Source organism: Nuphar pumila, chromosome 1 (assembly GCF_984573655.1).
Source record: "Nuphar pumila chromosome 1, dmNupPumi1.hap1.1, whole genome shotgun sequence".
In the NCBI taxonomy this organism is placed as follows: domain Eukaryota; kingdom Viridiplantae; phylum Streptophyta; class Magnoliopsida; order Nymphaeales; family Nymphaeaceae; genus Nuphar; species Nuphar pumila.
Genome location: NC_143249.1, coordinates 84492905 through 84512622, shown reverse-complemented (window position 1 = coordinate 84512622; position 19718 = coordinate 84492905).

Below are 19718 nucleotides of genomic sequence, written 5' to 3'. Positions count from 1 at the left end.
GAGTCGAAAAATCAATAGTCCAAACGATTGTACCATCGCCTTACTCTAATGCTTTCATTAATTGGATGAAAAACAAACAGATGAGACCACATGGATGAACAAACAGGAGGAAATAATACGCCATTGAACACTATTGCAGTAAGAAAGTAAATGCTAAGCATATAATAATAAAAAAAAAAGGAAGACCGTAAAGATTTAAGGACATGTTGGGATGATATCATCCCATTGCTATTGCTTGAGAGTATGCTGAAGTTGCTATAGGCAACTCAACATGGTTTCTGATGTGTTAATGGGGCGAAACTAGAAAAGCAAACGCAGATCAGAGGAAACAGAGAGAAAAAAAAAAGAAAGGAGTAGAGGTTCTTACCAGATTACTTGGAGTTCCCGGTATCAATTTGATCTCCTTGCTTGCAGGAGTTCTGAAGAAGACTCGAGCAAAAAAAAATCAGAAAAGAGGAAGGAAGATGGGTGAAAGCGATGGATTGGAACGAATGGCGTCAGATGATGAAATGGAGGCCTGCGGCTCCTTTCTTATAACGGGAAGCCGTTAGAAAATTTTCTAATCAGGTCCATTCATGTTTTCAATATTTTCACAAAAAAGGGGGTCTTTAACAATTTTTTGCTAAAAAGTGTTTTGATAAAACTCGATTTTCAAAAGGTGCTTTCAAAAAGTCACTTTTGTGCTTTTCTTTTTCGATTTTCTTATTATTTTTTTTTTGTTCTTTTCTTGACATTTTCTATATTTTTTTGTATTTTTGAGGAAAAAACTCTAAAAAACTAAGGAATTTAAACTAATTTTGCAAATTTTCAAAATAGTTTACAAAAGAAAGGTTTTTCTGAAAAATTAGGGTTATCTTGGAGAAATTTCTTCAGAAAATGGGTTTGGACCCAAGTTTTGAGAAAATATTCGAGTTTTTAAACTCGAATTGAGAAATACAACACGATGGATTAAAACAGATGCCGGATGGAATGTCCGAGCTATTTAAAAAACTATTTTTGGTATTTTTTGTAATTTTAATTAAAAGTTGGACAACGAGACTCAGATTTGGATTTGGACAATGGATCCGGATCCGAAATCAAGTTAAACATATAAAATGAATTTAATTTCAGTAAAACTTGAGAAATGTACTGGAATTTAGATTTAAAAGTGACTCAATTGCTTAAAAAATGATATCAGGGGCAAAAAGGGAATATTTAAAAGATTTTAAAAAAATTGGGGTGTTTACAGATGCCCCTCTTTGCTACTAAGCCGGTAAAAAATCGAGCTTAGTGGCAAAGATAACACTCTAAATTTTGAAAAATGCCCCAGTCAGCAGATCTGAACTTGGTGTGGAAGAATTATGGCTTTTCAGGTTTAAAGCCTTGTCCTGAATGGCTTGGGGAAGACGAAATTCTCGAAAATGATATGACTGAATAGTAGAAATGAGGAAATTGTTACGGGACTTTGGGTGAAGATCCCGAAGTGATGAAAGATAAGAATTTTGATCAAGTCTCATGGGTGAGACGAGATCAGCTTTTTGGAATGACTCAGGTTTAGCCCTTAACCTGGAGGGGACGAAGATATCTCGAGAAGATTTGGATGGGGAAAGGAATATAGGCAGACCTCGATGGGATATTTTGAGAGAAGATGCCTCGTGAGATGAAATTTAAGCATGATCCTTTCCTGTATGGAGGTATAGAGCACGGATTCCTTCATGGGGAAGACCATGATGGGACGCGAGGATTACCTCGTCGAAACGAGGTTTAAGTTTAAACTAAACCTGAAAAAGGAAGATATCTCGTGGAACGATGTTCAGGCTTAACCCTTAACCTGAAGGGGACGACCATACATGATCCTCGAATCGAGGAAGACGTGATGGGACAACGAAATGCATTGCCAAAGCGAGATTCAGGTTTAACCCTTGACCTGAGTGGGGGGGGGGGAATCGCACGAAGTCCTCAAATGAAGAAACCGTGGTGGGAGTGGAAAAGATATCCAGTCAAAACGAGACTCAAGTTTAACCATAACCTGAATGGAAGGATACCTCGCGAGGCGAGGTTCAGGCTTAACCCTTAACCTGAAAGGGACGACCATACGAAATCCTCGGATGAAGAAACCATGATGGGACCTTCGGAGTTTGAACGAACGAATCTGAAAGGGGTTTGCGAGAAGAAAAAACAAGGGATTCCCTAAAGCTTGGAAAAGGGATCATTCTTGGGCGTCAAATTGCTGAGACTGAATCAGCTTTCTAAAGACAGACGACCTCTCGCAGAAGGTTTGGGTGATACCTCGAGGAGCGAGGTAATAGGTTTAATCCTTAGCTTGAATGGATACAGAATCCTCGACGAGCGAGGAAACTGTGATGGGACCTCTAGACTTTGCACAACAAGTCCAAGAGGGGTCTGCAAAAAGATGAAAATGGGGGTCCCTAAAGCTTGAAAAGGGGTTGATCTTGGGCGCCTCATTGCTGAGACTGAAAACAGCTTTTGACAATAACAGACCTTTTGCAAAAAGTTCAGGTTTAACCCTTATCCTGAGCGGGAACTGTCTATGGCGGGACAGTGGAGGACACGGGGAAGTGTGCAAATTTGAGAGCGCTCAGATCAGATGGAAAGAAAGGACTTTTTAGTCCTAATGAGGGATGACGTCAGGATATGTCAAGACGAATATCAAGTTCACACTTCATGTTTGGATAATGAGGAAAATATTGCCAATAAGATGCCAAAATTGTAGTTGATTTAGAATGATTGATTTGTGCATATGTGAAAACATCACCTCTTTCTACCTAGAGTATTAACTCCAATGAGGCTAACTCTTGTAGAAACAAGAATCTCATTCAAAATTGGTTGTTGTTGGTGATTCTTCAAGGAAGATATCAATTTCCTTGATATGAAAAGAGAGGAAACATTCTTAGCTTCATAAAAGCAATTGAGTGAAAAAGATATTGATGAAAGAATTTTACATAGAAAAAGATAATTCCTGGCAGTTTTGGGCAGTTTGATATCCTGGGCATTTCCCATGATGATCTTGTGCACTCTTTTGAGCCATGGAGCTTTCTTGGGCTTTTACATCATTCTTCATTTTGGAGATGTCCTAACTTTTCTCTTTTTCGGGGAAGGGTACGTCACAAACTCCTTCATCTTGGAGATGCTCTGATCCTTCTTTTTCTTTCTCAGGAATTAGGCTTGATGACATTGGTTCATGGGTTGAAATCTCTAGATGATAGCAGGAATCAAATTTCTTTTAGGGTTTGTCGGGAGGCTCATCGCAGTCGTCTTCATCTTGACGGTGCTCCGAACGTTCCTTGGAAGGATCCTTCACAAACTCCTTCATCTCGGAGATGATCCAAATCTTCTTTAGCCCCGGGGGTCTAGCTCACATAATTTGTCTTCATCTTTACGATAATTGAGAGATCCCTTTTGCGAATATTTGATTACAGCTCAAATGACTGAGGAGATATGGATTGGGTAGGTTCTTTTTACTGCCCAGGATATTTCCACCGTCTTACTGCCAAAAGAATGATCTTTAAGAATGTGCCATAGCTATGATCAATATCAGTTCACTTATGGCTTTTCAACATAATTGAATTTTTCCTTTGTCGATCATATCGAAGATTTTTTTCATCCTCTTGGTGGACCAACAGAAAAAGCTTGAATTCAGTTCTTATTTCACAAAAGTCTTGCTCTTTTGGAAATAATACTAGAGGTAGTTGGAGGAAATTCTTTATGCAATGAAAGCTTTGAGATCAACAATGGTTTTTGATAGCAAATTGGCAAAAGATTCTTGAAATCCTTGATGAAAGAGATTACTTGATATCGAATCGACATGTCTATGACAAAATTCTCCTCTCTTTTCTCCAAAAGAGAGACTCAGGCTTAGCCCTTACCTGAATGGGAAGTTGAAAATGCTCCTCTCTTCCTCAAAGAGGAGGTGTTTGCAGAACGGAACTTTCGAAGAGAAATTAAGTTTTTGTCAAAACTCCCTATCTCTAGGCTTCTCTTATGGAAAGACGGCCAAAAAACAAAGTTGAGAAAGTATCACAGAGGAACGAGTCCATCACACTCTCCCTAGAAGATGGTCCTTTGTGAAGGGGTTGGCCAAAGATGAGAAAAATGGGGGCTACAAAAGAAACGAGCTTCCGTCGAAGCTCTCCCTGAGAAAAAGGGTTCTTTTGTGTAAAGCTAGTTGTTGTTTTGCAAACTGTTCGCGAAGAAAATGAGTCCCTTCAAACTCTCCCTAGAAGAGGGTTCTTGCGAACGAAAGATGGTTGCATGCGAAAGGAACGAGCTCCCTCGAACTTTCCCTGAAGAGGGTCCTTCGCAAGAGAAAAAGATTGATTTTTGACAAAATGATAACCCCAAGGTTGAATTTGAGAATTTAGAGCTTGAATTATTAATGATTGGTTAGTACAAAGACTGAACCTGGAGAGCTAACTGGATCAGTCAGCCAAACACTAGCACGAGCGCTAGATGTACCAACACGAGCACTGGATTTTGAAAATGTACCAATACGAGCACTGAGTTTTGAAAATCATGCCAGCATGAGCACTGGATTTTAAAAAAATGCCCCAGTACGAGCGCTGGGTTTCGAGAATGCACACCAGTACGAGCACTGGGTTTTCAAAATGTACACACCAGCACGAGCACTGGGTTTTTCAAATAGAGAGCTGAGAAAGAGACCGACATTCGAAGATATTTGAGAATTAAGCGGAAATGATTGTCGGTGTTTCAGGATTATCCCTTATCCTGAAGGGGAAATTCAGGTTTGTCCCTTAACCTGAAAGGGAAAGCAAGGAGAGATTTTGGTCCAATACGAACATTGGATCAACAAGGGAACTTTGAGTCGGAACTCGAGAAGATAAGAATATATAAAAGCGAAAATCTGAGTCGGAACCCGGCTTTCTAAAATAAAAGAAAGATTGAGAATCGAGCCTAAGAACTCAAATTCTCGACACAACGATCGGTTCCAACACGAGCATTGGGTCAAAAAGGAAGTTCGAGTCGGAACTCAAAGCTTCAGAAATAAGAATATACAGAAGGGGAAATCCGAGTCGGAACTCGGTTTTCAAAAATAAAGATAAAAGAATGAATGAGGATCGAGTCTGAGAACTCGAACTCTCGACACGAAAATTGGTTCCAATACGAGCATCGGATCCAAAAAGGGAAGTCCAAGTCGGGACCCAGAACTTCAAAAATAAGAATATACAAAAGGGAAAATCCGAGTCGGAACCCGATTTTTCAAAAAATAAAGATAAAAAGAATGAATGAGAATTGAGTTTGAGAACTCGAATTCTCGACATAATAATTGGTTCCAATACGAGCATCAGATCCAAAAAGGGAAGTCTGAGTCGGGACCCGGAACTTAAAAAATAAGAATATACAAAAGGGAAAATCTGAGTCGGAACCCGATTTTTCAAAAGATAAAAAGAATGAATGAGAATCGAGTTTGAGAACTTTGAATTCTCGACATAATAATTGGTTCCAATACGAGCATCAGATCCAAAAAGGGAAGTCCGAGTCGGGGCCCGGAGCTTCAAAAATAAGAATATACAAAAGGGAAAATCTGATTCGAAACCCGGTTTTCAAAAATAAAGATAAAAAGAATGAATGAGAATCGAGTTTGAAAACTCGAATCCTCGACATAACAATTGTTTCCAATACGATCATTGGATCCAAAATGGGAAGTCCGAGTCGGAACTCGCTACTTCGAAAATCAGAATATGTATGAGACCCGAGTCGGAACCCGGATCTTTTAAAAGAAAAATAAAAAGAAAGCAAAAAGCCTGAGTCAGAACTCAGATGGGAATGAAATAACTCTTATCCAAAGGTTGGATTTTTAGAGGGATTGACAAAAAAGCATGAATAGATTCCGATGATGAGGATGAGGAACTTATTCAAGGTCCTTGACCCAAGATGGCCTAAGACCTGAATTTTATTTAGAATGGTTTTCAGGATTATCCCTGATCCTGATGAGAATTTGGCAAAATTGAAAAAGATTGGTAGAAATGGATAAAGGATAAAAGGATTGATAAATTAATGGTATTGACAATAAAGATTTAGTAGAAATCGATAAAAATTTGAGGGAAATTGATGATAGAATATTTTGGGATTATCCCCTATTTTGAAAGAGGATAAAGGGCCTCGCGGGACGAGGTTCAGGTTTTGTCCCTTAACCTGAAAGGAAAATACCTCATTGGAACGAGGCATCAGGTTTGTCCCTTAACCTGAAAGGGTTAACGAATAAAAGAATACCTCATTGAAAAAGAGGCATCAGGTTTATCCCTTAACCTGAAAGGGTTTATGAAGATTGATAAAATTTAGTAAAATCGATAAAACTTGATAAAATTTGACAAAAATTGATAAAATTGACAATAAATTGGTGAAATCTTGATTAAATTAGAGAATGAAATGAATGTGAATTAATAAAAATAACAAGATTAACCAAAAATTTGATGAGATTTTTAGAAAAAGATTTCGTCTGATCATGCCTGCATATGATGAAGGAAGACAAGTATAGATCAAAATAAAATGCCCCAGTATCAGAGAGAGGTATGTGAGTACTCAATAGAAGATTATTGCTTTATTGAAAGAGACTTTTTGAAGAGTACAAAAGGCTAGGATGAACAATTTAAGTGTAAATTTTTTTCAAATGTAAAGAATTAATAGGATCTGGCAGTTCTACTCCATTTGCATTGATCAGACGATAGGAATTACGAGGCAGTGCTTCCTTAACTACATAAGGGCCTTCCCAATTGGGTGACCACTTGCCCTTCAGTCGATGCTTGAGATGAGCTGTCGATCTGAGCACAAGATCATTGATTAAGAATCTTCTCTCAATAACTGATTTGGCGTAGTGCCGGGCTATCCTCTGACGATAGGTCTGAGCGTGCTCTGCTACCTTGAGCCTTTTCTCATCTAACAGATCAAGTTGTACCAACCTCTGCTGCTGATACTGATCAAGCAAAAGTTCGAGTGATGCGAACTTGAGTGCGGGCTTCTGAACGTGGAGAGGTAACACTACCTCGGTCCCATAGACAAGCTCTGAAGGAGTAACATTGGTTGGGGTCTGAATGATGGTTCAGTATGCCCAAAGTGCATCGTGCATCTTCTTATGCCAATCGCGGCCCGTTTCCACAGTTCTTTCTAGAATGCGGATCAAAATTTTGTTGGTGGCCTCTGCCTGGCCATTTCCTTGAGGATAGTAAGGAGCGGAGAAATGATGATGAATCCTGAACTTCGAGCAGAAGGTCTTCATTCTCTCATTCTTGAAGTGACTGCCATTATCCGACACAATATCATGTGGGATGCCGAAGCGGCAGAGAAGATTTTTATGGATAAACAAACCACGTGCCGACCTTCCACCATTCGCAGAGTTACGACTTCGACCCATTTGGTGAAGTATTATGTAGCTGCTAGGAAATATCGGTTGTCATTAGAAGCTGAAGGAGTGATCGGACCAACCACGTCGAAGGCCCACATCGAAAAGGGCCAAGGAGAAACCACAGATTGCAAGTATGCGGCTGGCGCATGAATGGAAGGTGCGTGCATTTGACACTTTACGCACTTCCTTACAAAGTGATGGCAATCCTGCTGCATGGTTTTCCAGTAATATCCTGCCCAGATAATCTGCTTGACGAGCGTTTGGTAGCCGACGTGACCACCACAAATTCCTTCGTGTGCCTCTTGGACAACTTACATGGCTTCATCCCTGTCTAAGCATCTGGCGTACTCAGAACTGAACCCACGATGGTAGAGAGTATTGGCGAGGATAAAATATTGTGCGGACATTCACTGGATCGCATGCTGCTCCTTTCTTGGCATTTTCGATGGAAATTCACCAGTTTCAATAAAGCTTTTGATATCTTGATACCAAGGCTTCTCTTTTTGAGTGGCTTGGTTCACTTGCTCAGCCAAAATGTAGGCAGGTTGATCGAGTCTGCCAATCTCGAAGGAACGACAGGATTCACTGTCTTTAAAAGACAAAATGAAACCCAGACAGGCTAGGCCATCTGCTATGTGGTTGTATTCCCTCTTGACATGGTTGAGTTGAAATTCTTCAAAGTTGCCTATGAGAGCTAAGGAAATCTTCTGATAAGGGATCAACTTTGAATCCTTCACTTTCCATTCAACATTAACTTGGCTGACAACAAGCAATGAGTCGCCAAAGGCATGTACTCTTTCGACATTGAAATCTTGCAAAATCTTGAGGCCTTGTATTAGAGCTTCATACTCGGCCATGTTGTGAGTATATTGAAAGTTGAGCTTGAGGGAATAAGGGAGCATCTCCTTTTCGGGAGTGATCAACAAGTTCCCAATCCCTATAACAGACATATTCCTGGCTCCGTCAAAGAATAGAGTCCAAACTGGGGACTCCTGAACACTGCAAATGCGATCATCAGGGAAATCATCTTCCGCTTTGATCTCTTCTGTCAACGAGAAATCTGCCAACTGATCTGCAATGGACTGCCCCTTGACTGACTTCTGAGAAACATACTCCAAGTCATACTGCATCAGGAGGACTTGCCATTTCGCAATCCGTCCAGTAAGGAAAGGCTGCTCAAGGATGTACTTGAGAGGATTAAGTCTTGATAGAATTTTGATTTCTGATGCTAACAGATAATGCCTCAGCTTCTGACACATCCATACCAAGGCTAGACATGTCTTCTCCATCTGAGAGTATTTTTTCTCATAATCGATGAAGGTCTTGCTGATGTAGTAGATGGCATGCTCTATCCGGCTGCCTTCCTCATACTGCGCAAGAAATCCGCCACAAGTATTATGGTTGACGGAAATATATAAGAGAAGTGACTTTTTCAGTTCTGGTGGCTTCAGAACAGGCGGATTGAGGAGATGCCGCTTGATGCGCTCAAATGAGAGCTGACATTCTGGTCCCCACTCAAATTTTACTTCTTTTCTCAACAAGTGATTGAAGGGTTCGCATCTCATGGCCAAATTGGAGATGAAGCGCCGAATTGACTGAATGCGCCCTTGAAGGCTTCGTAGTTCTTTCAGATTGGTGGGAGGCGGCATATCAATGATCGCTTTTGCCTTGGCAGGATCCACCTCTATGCCTTTCTTGTTGATCATGTAGCCAAGTAGTTTGCCTGACTCTACTTCGAAAACACATTTCTACGGATTGAGTCTCAACTTGTACAGAATAAGTCTTTCAAAGACTTGGCCGAGAGCATCAAGATAATCCTCTCCTTCTTTTGACTTGACCAGGATGTGTCATCAACATAGGCATCCATGTTCTTGTGCATCTGGTCATGGAAAATAACTGCCATTGCTTTCTGATAGGTTGCCTCAGCATTCTTGAGCCCAAATGGCATGATTGTGTAGCAAAAGGTGCCCCAAGGCGTGGTAAAGAAAGTTTTTGCTTGGTCGCGAGCGGCCAATTTGATCTGATTATAGCCTGAGTATCCATCCATAAAGGAAAACATGGCATGGCCTGCCGTGCTATCGATCAAAAGATCGATGTTGGGGAGTGGATAATCATCTTTTAGGGTTGTCTTGTTCAGATCCCTGAAATCAATGCAAATCCGGACTTTGCCATTCTTTTTGGGAACTGCCATGATGTTCGACAACCAGTCTGGGTATTCAATAGTCCGAATGAATCATGCTTTTAACAACTCTTCAAGTCCTTCTTTAACTTTTGATGTCACTCGGGGATCCATCTTCCTCAATTTCTGCTTGATTGGCTTGCAATCCGGCCTCAGCACAAGGCGATGCTCAACCAACTTGGGATCTAGGCCTGACATATCCTCATAAGTCCAAGCGAAGACTTCCTGATGCTGTTTGAGAAAATAGATGAGTTTTTCGTTCTCATCTGAACTTAAGCTGGAACAAATTTTGAGGATCTTTGGATCATCTTCTGAACCGATGTTGACATCCTCTGTCGGATCTTGAACCAACGGCGATGGTTCGTCCTGCTTCTAAATACTGGCAAATCCTGAATTGCTGAGTCGAACTCTGCTAAATCTTTGATCTGCACTGTCACCTTGCTGATTTCTGCCCTTGCCTTTGCCTTGCAGATTCTGGCCGGTTTGGTTTTATTTTGAGAAAAGTTGGTATTGATAACAAGCTTTTTGAGCGATTTAGGAGCCATGATTCTGGCAATCCAGAAAGCGCAAAGAAGGTTTTTGAGAAAAAGGTAAGATATTTAAAACTAGCCTTTTGTACAGAAACAGAGAATGACAATATTGACAAGGATATAGGCGAAGAATTTGTGTACACTAAGATGAGAAATAGGAATCAAAATTTCATTGATTTGAAATATTCTTGATATTTACATATGCTTTGAAGAAAAGGAAGAAATTGGGGCAGATTGTGTGCCCCTATAAGATGACATGAAAAGAAAAGAAAGCAGAAAACACTGGCATTGTCTTCTTCAATGGGCTCCCTTGACGAAGGTGGTCTTTCTGCCGGAAGACTGACCGGTGAATCCCAAGCCTGTATTATCAATATGCCGAGCGAGGACGATCGGCTCCAGGATGCCGTCTTCATTTCTGCCCAGGCCCCTGAAGGGCTGATAACTGTGCTTCATCAGAAGGTCAAATCCTCTCTTAGTTTTTGAGAATTGAGAAAACAAAGGGTGATCCTGAAAGGAAGTGCAGTCGAGGCGACCACCTAGCTTAAAGAAGTGAGGCCCCTGCCACTGGGTTACTGCTGTCACGCTTTCTGTTGGCTGGACCTCTTTTAACTTTAACAAGTCCAGACTTTCACTCAGATTGATTTCATTGACTTCCTTGATGCTTGGGATGTCAGCAGTGAAAGTAGGACGGGGAATCATTGGCTGCAGGAGTCTTTCTTCCGGATCCTCTCCTAGGACCGTGGTAATCATGCCTCCCTTCGACCATTTGATGCACTGGTGAAGGGTCGAAGGAACAATATTGGTGTTGTGGATCCAAGTGTGCCCGAGCAAAAGATTGTATGTGGGGGGCACATTGACCACATGAAACAGGACTGTATGCACCGAATAATTGATGAAAATTTTGAAAAATATCTTCCCCCTGGCTGTCTGCCCATGGTTGTCGAAATCGTAGATCGTGATCGGATCCGGGGTATATTCTTCTTCCTTCAGACCCAAAGCCTTGGCTGTCATCTCCGGACAGATGTTGAGGCTGCTGCCTCCATCAACTAACACATGAGGGACTATCATGCCCCTGGTTCGCACCACTATATAGAAAGCGTTGTTGTGAAATGAATGAGGTTTTGGCAAATCCTCATCAAATTCGTCATGGCCTGGTTGACGATCTGCGTCATATCTTGCGGTGTTGTGCTAGGCTTGACCTTGATCTTTCTGAGCAGATCTTCTAGCACTTGCTGATGCTCTGTGGAAGCATGGGTCAGATCTAGGATAGAAATGTTGGATAAAGCAGTAATTGGCTTCTGAAATGACCCTGAAGCCTCTTCTTTTTTTGAAGCTGCCTTGACAAAGCGCTTCGGAATCCTGGGGACTAGCTTGGCAATGTCTGCCGCTACTTTGGCTGGTTCCTTGGTTGTTTTTTTGTTGCTGGAAAATACAGTAATATCCACCCTTATGGCAGAAGACTGCGTTTAATGAAGGACCAGGACCTGATGTTGATCCTGAATGTCCTGACTGGAACATGGTTGAATGCTGCCTTGAAGAGAAAACACCTGCTCTATGATGACTGAAGCTGAATGTTTAGGAAATGGCTTGGACAAAATCCGACTGTTCTTCTTCATCCTCGATTAACAAGTTCTTGTCAATACAGTCTTGAATGATGTTCTTCAGAACAAAACAGTGCTCTGTGTCATGTCCAACAGTCCGGTGGAATTTGCAGAATTTGTCAGTCCATTTGCCCATAGCAACGGGAGGATCTGCCACCTTGAGGAGTTTTATCATTCCCTTCAACATCATATATTCCAAGATGTCTTCGCGGGACTGCTCTAGAGCGATAAACTCTCGATCATAACTCCAACCTTCATGTTTTGGCTTTTCTTGTTGCTTTGCATCTGGCTGAGGCACTGACTGGACGGGCTGTGGCTTGACAAATTTTCCCTTCTGTGCTGCAGAGTTTGTCCTTTTGGCCCTAGAGTGTCTGTCATTCTTGTTGCGGTTTTTCTTGCTCTTCTTGCTGTTAGAGTCGTTGCCATGATCCGAAAACTCTGTAGAATAGGCGACGTGCGCCTTCTTCTTTTGATCAGGATTCCCTCTGACAAAATGATATCCTTCATACAGGCCATTGTCCAAGCCGGTCTCGAGTCATTCGGCTCTCTCAATTAACTTGATGAATGATTTGGCAGGCGATGTAGAAATGAGGTTCCTCAGAGGTTGAGCAAAGTTGTTCAAGATAATCTGCAGGGCGTACTCTTTTGGGACGGGAACCTTCATTCTGTTACAGATGCTCCTCCACCTGTGGATGAATTTGCTAGCCTTCTCATTCTCATTCTGCTTCTGATTGTACAGATGGTTAAGAGTTGGTGAGGCTTCAACATTGAACATGAAGCGCTCAATAAACAAGTTTACGACCTTATCAAACTCTCGTAGTTCGATAGGATTGATGTGGTCTGCATACCACCTGGCCGCTACACCCTCTAGGCTGCGAGGAAAGCAAATGAATAATGCCCGATTGTCTTTCCTGAAATGGCCGCACTCAGCATAGAAAGTGGCCAAATGAGCCTTAGGGTTGCCTGTTCCGTCAAACTTGAGAAACTTGCGAGAGAGATTTTCCAGATTGTCATCCCCATCTAGGCCATTGTAAAAATCTTCACCAGAGTAAGTCTGCTTGCCTTTGCTTTTGGCCTGAATATCCTTGATGGCCCGATTCATTTCTTTCATCTGCTCGTGCATCGGATCATTAGCTGGAATGGGCTTGTTTATTGATTCGGGTTCTGCAGCGATCTTCACAAACTGCTGCGGAGGATTCTGAGGGTAAACAAACTGCTCTTCCTCTTATGATTCTTCCTCAGCTGATTCCGATTCAGAAATGGTGTCAGGCTGGACTTTCTTCTGACGATCCTGACCGGCTTTTTCACAGCTTTCTTCTTTGGTTTGCTCTTTGGAACAACCTTTTTCTGACTGGCCTCAGCTTGCTCTGACATCATTCTGGTCATCATTCTCTTAAACAGGTTGTACATGGCAGGATCGATATCATCGCCTTTGTTTTGATTCTGCCCTCTGACTGACTTAGGAGAGTTTGTTGCTTCGACTTCGTTGTCACTGTGCTGAGGAGCAGTCTCTTTTCCGGCTCTTGTCTGAACCATCTTGTCAATGCCAATGATTTCTGTAGAAATAAAGGAATGGTTAGAGCTTAGCGGAGTTTTTGAAAACACAATCTTTTAAGAAAAAGACAGGAAAGGAGAATTGACAGACAATTAAACAAGTTATCCCATCACCAGGGATCGGGTCATCACAAGTTTTGTGATAATTGCGCTACCATTTTGTGGTAATGGGAAAAATATGCCTTGTTACCTAGGCGAGGTCGTCCATCATGATAAGAGATAATTTGAAGAAAAATATAAGGCAAAGTCTCATCACTAGGGATGAGGTCGTCACGGGGATTATGACCACATAAAGAAAAATAAAAGAACAAAATTTTGGCCATAAAGAGCTTTTTTAATAAAACATAAAGTTGCATTTTTATTGATGACAAGATTTTAAATACAAAGAGAAGGTGGGCAGACAGTTTGCCACCATTCTCGATATTCCGAAGATACATTAGGACCAAGAAATATAGACAACGGAATGAAGGAGTCCCAAGTGTATTTGATTACATGGTATGCCCCAGACCACTGATCTGACTGCAGATCGAATTCTGGCATGTGGCCTGTCGAGAAGCGAGTGTTGACACAAATCTGCCGCTGTGAGAACTGTCTGAGACACCTCTCTGGCTGATAGTCGACACAGAAGAAAGGGCCAAGCAATCTATAATGTTTGCTACGAGCATAAGTGTAGCGAGAAACTGATTCTTTTCTGTCAAAGTAATCCCAGAGGATCTCTTCTTGGTGCAGACTCTCGATCAAAGTTCGGTACTGAACCACAGACTTCGGCTTCTTACTGTTGAATCTGAAGGAACTGGCCTTCGATGGAACATGTCGCAGGAACCACGACTGCAAAGCATATGTGCCTCCTTCTACCAAAATGGTCTCTCCAAGGGCAAAACGAGCTAAGCCTCTGTAGAGAAAAGCCAGGGTGACCATGAACACTGAAAGTTGACGGGTCTGCTTGCTTCCCCATCTTCGAAAGAGTTGAGCAACTCTAACATCGATGAAATTCTGACCGTCTTGGAAGAATGCTAATCCTACTGTGCATAGGACCATGGCGTGTTGGATTCTTTCCTTCGCCGCTCGGAACAAGGTGTCAACTTCCTCGTAGGCTCCATACTTGCAATAGAGTCTGAACAGATCGATGAACTAACTTCCGTTGATATCAGAGAGAGGACAAGATCTGCTCCCTGTCGCTCTGGCTAATGCTTCTCGAACGTCTATCCCCTTGACATTGATCAGAAACTGTTGCTCGACCGGATCATTTGGCTGACCAGCTGGCTCTGGCAATCCCATGATGTTACTGAACTCATCCATTAGCAGAGTCATCTCTCCCCATGGAAACCAGAACGTGCAGGTACGAGGGTTCCACCGTTCTGCCATAACTTGAATCAAACTATCGTTGATGGTTCGCTTGCCCACTGCCGATGCCATCTCCAATCCACAATCGTCCAAGTGGTCTGGGAACATACACGAGAAGGTGGCGAACTAGGAATAATACCACCGAGGGAAGAAGGAACGAGACTGGATGACCCGATGATCCAGGGTTCCATCCCTTATTTGATAGAAGACATGATCCCTGGGAAAGATAGCATCGAGAGATTCGGACGCCATCAGAATGATACTGAGGCAAAAAGAGGAAGAGAATCAGATAGAATGCAGGACTTACGGACAAACTTTTGATGATAGAAGAGGATAGACATAAATCCTGGAATTTTTTAAAGATCAAGGGACTTTAGAAAAAGACTTTCCAGGGTTTTTAAAGAAAATTTGATAAAAGAGAAAAAGAATGTAGGAAAAGAAAAAAAATATACACCTGGGGTTTTTGAAAATAAGAGGAAATTTTGAATAAAATACCCAGGGTTTTGAGAAGGTTCGATATATATAGGAGAATACAAGGAAACATCGCATAATCAGATCTACACAATCAAAGATGCGCACACATCACTCCCTAAAAGGGTGACTCTAAATGCAATATTTGAAATGGTTTGTAGGAGCTTAATCCTAACTCTATGGTTCAGATCATCTGATTCCAATCAAGGTATGCCGATATACTCAAGCCGAAACTCAAAGTACGTGGCATAGAAATAATTCTCCGGTTCTAAGGTAATGGTTTCCCAACATCCTTGAGCACCTACCGATATACCTCAAACTATGGCCCTTAAGTACGTGGTAGGGGGGTGCGAACCCAAATAAGTGGCCCAGTTGTGAGGCTCTCTCCCGAACTATGGTTCAGTGAGACAGCCCAGCAACGTGAAGACCGGGACAATATAGGTAGGGATGTTTTCAAAACATGATCAACATGCAGATAAAACCAGAAAGGCTCTAATGCAAGTCCTAAAGAGATAGGGTTTAAATGAATAGAAGCATACACTTGCATACATTGTTTGCATTCAATCCCTAGAATTGAGGAGAGTTATATTTCAGACCTAAGTCTAATGTGAACATGGAATAATCTCCTCAATACGGTCCTACCAAACCATACTTAGATCCTATATGCAAAGATGTCAGTTTAGGACAGAGTCTAGGGTCCTAAAGTTTACATGAAAATGTAGATGACATTGAAAGAATAAAGAATTAGATAATATCAAAGCAAAGCAAAAAGGGCATAATTCGACCGGACGAAGACGAGTCCCATCACGGTCGCCAAAACTGTGATCATCGCAAAATTTTTCCTCTCTGGTGGTTTCTCTCTCTTCCTTCTCTTTTCCTTTTCTAACCTCTATTTTTCTCCTTTTTGAGAGGAGAAAAAATAAAAGACAGAAAAAGAAGAGAGAAAAGATAGGAAGAAGAGGAACTCTTTTGCGGGGTCTCACTTGACCTTGATTTGAAAATATTTAGAAAATTACTCACCTCCGTTTTAAAAATATTTGCGGGAAAATGGAGAGACGGGATTCGCTCGTCGGTACGAGGTTCGACCGTTCCTGGCGCCTTTACCCGGGGTAATTAAACCAAGGATCGAATTTATGTCTTTTGCTTTGCCTAAATATTATCTAAGAATTTATCCTAAGTAAAAAAAAAATGCACAAAGAATCATGCTTGTGCAATGCAAGGATGTATGCTCTTTTTGAAAATTGATTTGGAAATTTCCAAGTGTTCTGAGATGAACTTGATAATGGAATGAAGAAAATGGTTTTTTTTTTGGTAGAATCTAACTTAGAACTTGAGATATATCAAAGAAGTTCTAAGTCTTTGAAATGATTAGAGTTGGGAAAATAAATCTTTGGATTGGGAAAGAATGGTTTGAAGATGAGAGAAAAAAAGGAAAAAAGGAAGGAAATTTCAAAGTCAGAAAAATGGACTTTGAACTTAGATTTAGGAGAAGAGATACAATTTGAAATGGAATTGGATTTAAAATTTAAAGTCAGGATGGAACTTGGATTTGAACGATCCAAATGGAATTTAAAAATAGAAATAGATTTAAGAAGTCTAGATGGGTTTTGAAAGTGGAATTGGATTTGAAATCTAGAGTTGGGAATGGAATTGGATTCTGGATCCTGAATAAAATTGGATCCAAGATCTGGAATCCAAGATGGAATTGGATTCTGAATCCTAAAATGGGTTCTGGATCTTAAAATGGATTTAGGATCTTAAAATGGATTTAGGATTTGAAATCTGAGATCCAAAATAGAGTTGGATTCTGGACCCTAAGATGGATTTTGGATCCGAAGTCTGAGATCCAAAGTGGAATTGGGTTCTAGATCCTAAAATGGATTTGGATCTGAAGTCTGAGATCCAAAGTGGAATTGGATTCTGGATCCTAAAGGAACTTAGATCTGAGATCTGGAATTTGATGATGAAGTTGAATTCTGGATTAAAAATGGATGTTGGATCTATGATCTCAGATCCAAGATGAGGTTGAATCCTGGATCTAGGATCCTAAATGGGGATTGGATCTGAAGTCTGAGATCCAAAAGTGGAGATTTGTACTTGGAAATCTAGATCCAAGTTGGGATTTGGATCTAACTTTGGATTTGGATAAAGTCCAAATGGGACTTTTGAAGATGGATTTGGGCTTTGAAGACCCAGATTGAAAAAAAAAGGACTTAAATTTTGAGATTCAGAATCAATCTCAAACTTTGATTTTGATTTTGAAGGTGAGAAAGGTAAACTTGGTTTTGAATTTGAAATCAAAAGATGAATCAGAGGTTTCAAAGTTGAATTGAACTTTGAAAATGAAATTTGGAAATGAAATTTTGAATATAAAATTGAATTTTGAAATCTCAAAGTCAAATTGGACTTTGAAATTGAAATCTAAATCTTTGAAATAAGATAGAAGAATGAATAGAGATTGAAGAAAGATATTTGAGATCACTTGGATTTTGAAAAGAATTTTGAAAATATGATGCAGTTCTATCCTAAATGATGAATGAATTTAAATTTTGAAATTGGATTTGAAAATCGTATTTCATTCTTTTAAATGAAAGTAAATAAGATTGAAGATATAATACATCCTTGACTATGGTCATTGAATGTATTATATAATAATCTATATTTAAATTCAAGTGAAGAATAAAACACATTTTTTTGGTGCTTTTATAGAGTTTAAAATGAAATGAATTCTCAATATATCCTGACTATGGCCATTGATATATGTATTGAACCAATTTTAAACTAAACTCTGATAAAAGAGAAAAATATTTAAAGAAGACATGATGAATTTTGAGAAAGGATCCAGTGTGGATCCAGTGTTATTTTATAAAAGATAAAAATGCTAAGTTTTGTTTACATCCTAACTATGGCCATTGATGTAAATTATCAACTTAGGATTAATTACCTCTTACGAAATGGTGCACGTGCCATTCGTGTTTCTCCATTGTGAGATTTTGAGAAATAAAGGCAAAAAGCATGAAAATAAGCAATTTATAACATTTACAATGCTCATTCATTCTATCTAAAACAGGAAATGTAAATTCTCATTAAGATCTAACTATTACAACACATAAAATTGAATTTACAACTCCAAGTAATGATATTTTCTATATATTCCCTGCAAAACAACTTGATTACTATAAAAAAAAAGGAGAAAATTTGCATATATCATATGGATATCAATGGTAAAAGAATGCTCACATGCCAAGGTATTCAAGATCTAAAGTTTGGAAAAATGATATATATCTATGTACATATATACCTGCATATATATATATACATGTATATTTACATACATATGTGTACATGAATATATTTATATATATAGGTGGAATGGTGCGCAATAGATGGGCTGTGATACATTGCACCCATTTTTGAGATGATAACATGAGTGGTATTAGATGACATTGGATGATCTCTATGATGAACATAAAACTGGGAATACAAGCTTTGTGATAATCCTAAATCACCAAGTGAGATATTATCTCTCAAGACAATCAGGCACAGATGTATATATTTAATTTAGTATATACATAAGGTATGAAAGATGCTTTTTGACAGAAATATGAATATGTTGAGATAGAAATGGGACAGATGCTGTGAGTTTGTTGTATTGATAGTGAAATGATGGGAGACATAGCAGTATCTTGCACTACTGCGAATGTAAGTATACCACAGCAGTACTTTGTACTGCTGCAAAATGCCAGTTACATACAGTATTGCACAACTGCTGGCTTAGGGAAATCACAGTTGCACCTTACATTGCTAAGAATGCAAGTAGAAGCTGGAGAATGCAGCAGCTGACATCGGGTGTGCTGTTGGAGATGTGCAGGGTATGGGTATAGGTGAACACGTAGATGGTAGCTACAGGAAAAAAAATGATGTTTGAGCATAATGAAATTGTAATGGCCCCATAGGAAACTCAGAAGAAAAGAAACCAGCACTATGAAACAGAAGGACTCAAATGAATAGATGGAAATTTGATCATGTCTACAGTGCCATGTTCAGATCTGCCAACTTCAACTTGAAGAGGCCCCTGCGTGATTTGGTAGGAGTGCACCATGGACAAGAAATTATCACAATGAACGTCACAATTAATAGGGCAAACACTAAATGATTGCCATATGAGGGCAACTATATGGCTGGACATGCTCTTAGAATATTGCCAAGGAGATCTTATCATCAGCTTCTGCAAACTTCTGAACAGGTTGCTTTTGACATTCGAACTGTGGGAGTGATTAGAATAGTTGGCAAAACTTGGAGATAGTTCAAGAGGGCCTTTTGAATTAAGAGTGGCATTCATCCGCCCATCTTCAAAAACATCTGTGTCAGCAAGGGAGGTCAAAAAAGTATGCTGGAGAACCTGATTTGAACTTTATTCAGTAGCTTTGTGGGATGCTTCATTGATGGCACACCTTCCCCATGCCAGGGAAAACATTCAAAAAGCAAAGAACGATGCGAATTTGAAACAATGTTGCTGAACTGAAACAATGTTGCTAAGTATCTATACATAGCTATCATGAATAATAACAATAATAAAAGAAATGTAACAGATAAATAAAAAAAATAAAAAAATCGAAGACTTGTAAAAGAAAGGTAAATACAAAAGGGGAAGAATACAACCAAGGGGAGCAAAAGCA